The 5173-nt window shown below is 36.1% G+C and overlaps 1 pseudogene; it reads left to right on the forward strand.

The window, feature by feature from the left end:
- LOC107627067 lies at positions 681-4337 on the forward strand (annotated as a pseudogene).

Below are 5173 nucleotides of genomic sequence, written 5' to 3' on the forward strand. Positions count from 1 at the left end.
TCCCACTTTATAGCCTCTAATCTATGTTTTCTGGGCCGCAAACTGGGTCGAAAATAGCCCAGAAATCGCTGGAGAAGAAATCTGCCACGCTGATTTTCGCCACTGCGATGTGTCCGCGTGGGGCACGCGTTCACGTCGCCTAGCGTCAAGGAAACTATAGCATATTATATATCAAATCGAAGCCCCAGATGTTAGCTTTCCAACGCAACTGGAACCGCGTCATTTGGACCTCTGTAGCTAAAGTTATAGCCGTTTGAGTGCGAAGAGGTTAGGCTGGACAGCTTAGCAATTTCTCCAACTTCTTATATTCCTTCCACTTTTGCATGCTTCCTTTCCATTCTCTGAGCCATTCCTGCCCTATAAACTCTGAAATCACTTAACACACATATCAAGGCATCTAATGGTAATAAGAGAGGATTAAACATAGGGAACTTAAGGCCAAAGAAGCATGTTTTCAATCAAAGCACATAATTAGGAAGGCAAATGTAAAACCATGCAAATAGTATGAATAAGTGGGTAAAGAGTTGATAAAAACCACTCAATTGAGCACAAGATAAACCATAAAATAGTGGTTTATCAAATACCCATTGCTTTTTCCCTACGGTGACGATGGATTTAGAGAGAATATAGTAAAGAATACTCCTAATAAAAAGGATGACTAAGATGACAAGTATGTTACAATGCGGGAGTGGTTTGCATATAGGATACAAGATAGGTTTGCAGATGCATCCCCTCTACTATGTTCTGGAAGGTTATTCCAACAGTTCATAGTAGATGCCTACACAATGATTGAGACATGTCGTTTGAATTATATTAGGTACAAACAAAAAGAACTTCGTTGTGACATGTATAAAGGCATTCGTGAAGCCGTTCTGAATGGAGAGACTGATCCTGCTTCTAGGGGTAAGCGTATCGTGCTTCCAGCTTCCTTCACAGGTGGAGCTAGATATATGATCTAAAATTATCAAGATGCCGTGGCTATATGTAAAGTGGTAGGCTACCCTGATTTGTTCATCACACTTACATGCAATCCTAAGTGGCAAGAAATCGAAGATCATGTTTCCAATCGTGGATTAAAGGCAGAAGATCGTCCAGACATCGTATGCAGGGTTTTTAAGGCTAAGCTTGACCACATGCTACGGGACATTTGTGTCAACAAGATTTTTGGTAGAGTCCGTGCACGTGAGTATCTATGAATAATAAACTCTTAATTATACATCAACCATATATTATAATTCCCTTATTTCATTTATTAATTGTCAATTACTTATCTACTATTCATTTCAACAGTTGTATACACCATTGAGTTCCAGAAGCGTGGTCTCCCACATGCACACATTCTATTATTCCTTCATCAGCAAGACAAATACCCTACTGGTATAGATATTGATCAAATCATTTCAGCAGAAATACCAGATCAAACAACAGACCCTGAGTACTACGAAGCTGTCAAGACCTTTATGATGCACGGACCATGTGGCATCATTCGCAAAGACTCTCCTTGCATGGAGGATGGAAGATACATTCATAACTTTCTCAAGAGGTATGTTGAATCTACCACCCTTGACGATGAAGGATATCCGGTATATCGTCGCAGAGATGATGGTCGATTTATCAACATAAATGGTGTCGATCTAGACAATTGCTATGTTGTTCCTCACAATAGGTTGTTACTTATGAGGTATGGTGCTCACATAAATGTTGAGTGGTGTAACCAATCAAGATCAATCAAATAACAAATATCTATTCAAGTATGTAAACAAAGGAAATGATTGGGTAACTGCTTCCTTTTATCAGAGTTCTTCACAAGATATCAACCAGGATACTATAGATGAGATCATCATGTATTATGATTGTAGATACATTTCTCCATGTGAAACTGCATGGAGGATCATTGGATATGATATCCACTATAGAGATCCTTCTGTTGTTCGACTATCATTTCATCTTCCAGAGGAACAAACTGTAGTTTTTGATGACAATGTCACTCTCGATAAAGTGCAAGAAAAGGCAACTGTCAAAGAGTCAATGTTCTTAGCATGGTTTGAAGCAAAGAAGAAGTACAATTCTGCAAAGGAACTCACTTATGTTGAGTTTCCCTCAAAGTTTGTATGGAACGCTAAAGAGAGGGAATGGGCGCCCAGGCGTTCACACAATGTCATAAGTCGTATTTTCTTTGTGCCACCTTCATCTGGAGAGTTGTATTACCTAAGAGTTCTTCTTAATTTGGTAAAGTGCCCCACATGTTATACAGACATTCGTTTTCACAATGGTGTCACTCATGGTTCTTTCAGAGATGCATGTTATGTACGAGGTTTGTTGGATGATGACAAGGAATACATTGATGCAATAAAAGAAGCCCGTCAGTGGGGTGCTGCTCCTTACTTAAGAAATCTATTTGCTACATTGTTATTCTCAAAATCAATTGAACGACGTGAATATGTATGGGAAGAAACAAAGATGTTATTATCTGAGGACATCCTCCACCATCAAAGGAAACTACTTAACTATCCAGGTATTCATAACTTATATGGATTAGTTATAATTTTACCATGCTAATCAACCAATTACTAATTTCTTTCTAATTGTATTATTTAGATATCATTTTTTATGGATATAGATTTAACATGATTTTATTTTCTACAGGCTTGCAATTAACCACTTCTCAAATTGAAACCCTTACCCTTATTGAAATTGAGAAAATTTTGAACATTAACAACAGGAGCTTAAAAGATTGGGATACGATGCCCTTTCGTTCAGACAATATATCGAGTTGGGATCCTTATTCTAATTCATTGAATCGTTTGATAGTTGACGAGCTTGGATATGATAGAAGCTCCTTGCATATAGAGCACAATAGATTGATTAAACAGATGACCTCTGAACAATTGTCTGTGTACGAAAAGATTATCAACAGTGTTGAAAGTTGCTCTGGTGGTGTATATTTTTTATATGGATATGGTGGTACAGGTAAGACCTTTGTCTGGAATACATTGGCATCAGCTTTGAGATCAAAGGGTGATATCGTCCTAACAGTTGCATCAAGTGGAATAGCTTCATTGTTATTACCTGGTGGTAGGACAGCACACTCAAGATTTGGTATCCCATTGAACCTTAACGAATACTCTACATGTAATATCAAGCAAGGAAGCCAACTAGCTGAGCTTATCACAAGGTGAAAGCTAATTATATGGGATGAGGCCCCAATGGTCCATAAATTCTGCTTTGAAGCGCTAGACCGGACAATGAGGGATATTATGCATTTTAGCAACAGAAATAGTGAATCAATGCCATTTGGTGGAAAGACTATTGTATTTGGTGGAGACTTTCGGCAAATCCTACCAGTTATTCCTAAAGGCAGAAGACAAGACATTGTAAATGCAACCATAAATGCATCCTACATATGGGACCATTGTCAAGTGTTAAAATTAACCAAGAACATGCGATTGCAAGCTGCACATACAAGCGTTGATAGAGCTGGCCTTGGCGACTTTGCTGAGTGGATCCTTAAAGTTGAAGATGGTGCAATTGGCAACAAAACGGATGGTTTATATGCATGTACAATTAAAATCCCAGACGACATTCTCATAAGAGAGTGGCATGATCCAATCAAGGCAATAGTCGATCATACTTACGCTGAATACATTAATGACCCCAGCAATGACAACCACCTTGAAAAGGTTGCTGTCTTGGCACCAACATTGCAAATAGTTGATGACATCAATGATTATATGATGAGCTTAAGTTCTAATGACATAGAGACTTTCTTAAGCTCGGATACTGTATCTAAATCTAAGTTTCAAAATGATTTCATTGCAAGTATCCACACTCCTGAGTTTATCAATACAATAAAATGTTCTGGAGTCCCAAATCATGTGTTGAAGTTGAAGGTTGGCATCCCAATAATGTTGTTAAGAAACATAGACCATTCAGCTGGATTATCCAATGGAACTAGAATGGTGGTAACCAAGCTTGGTAAAAGAGTTATCAAAGCTAAGATTCTACCAGGGACAAGCATGGGTCAAAAGTTCTTTATACCAAGAATGACACTGACACTATCAGACCATAGAATACCTTTTAAGTTTCAAAGAAGACAATTTCCAATTATGGTTTCTTATGGTATGACCATCAACAAGAGCCAGGGCCAATCATTGTCTCGAGTAGGTTTATTGCTAAAGAATCATGTTTTTTGTCATGGTCAATTATATGTTGCTATTACAAGAGTGACGAGTAGGAGTGGTCTCAAGATTGTAGTTGCGCATGACCATAAAGAGGACGAATGTGTCGATGACACACATAATGTTGTTTATAAGGAAGTATTTAGAAATGTAAGCTAAATGTTGCGCACGGTGGTTGATAAGTGTTCATACAAATTATATTTAACATTTTTATCTTTTAGATTATTCTTATCATGATTTTCGAAAATGATGAAATTTAAATTATACTTTATTTCTGCATATAAATTATTTTTAAATTTTGATTTCTATTATATTTTTATACACTTATTTTATCATTATATTACTAAACGGTTCTACTAATAATCCACTGATTAATCAACTATTTAAATGACCAGGTATAGAAATAATAATACAATTTTTATTTCGTCTCCGAAACATACTATTATGTTGTCTCCGTAAATGTAAACTTTTAATTGGAAATAGAAACATGAGTTACTGATATTGCTTAAAATTACATCAAACTCTTCATGGAAGCTACCAATTTGCAAAACACTATCATAAAAATATTATTTTACTTCTATTCCATGTTGGTTTGTAGCAGATTCTATCTTCCTATAGTTTTTTCAGAAGTTTCATTCGTTGATTCTCTTTTTAAGCTTTTTTGTTAAATAATCATATTTATATATGAATAAATTATACAAGTAATATCTCAATAAGATAACAACATATACTCTGATAACAGGAGATAGAAAAACAACTAATACATGCAAATGGATAAAGAAATCCAACCTTTGTTATAATTCATATATATAGACCGTAAATTTCACGAAATAAACAATACGAACAAATGGCATAAATAGATCAATTACTTTCAATGCCAAAGTTTTTCCAATCCACATCCTAGATGTAACACCTTCATCGTCAACATTTTTCCTAAAATAATAGTTTGTTGTAATCATCAAATTGATGCCCATACATAATCAAATACCCACCGT

The sequence above is a fragment of the Arachis ipaensis genome, chromosome B02, assembly GCF_000816755.2.
Source record: "Arachis ipaensis cultivar K30076 chromosome B02, Araip1.1, whole genome shotgun sequence".
NCBI classification, from domain to species: domain Eukaryota; kingdom Viridiplantae; phylum Streptophyta; class Magnoliopsida; order Fabales; family Fabaceae; genus Arachis; species Arachis ipaensis.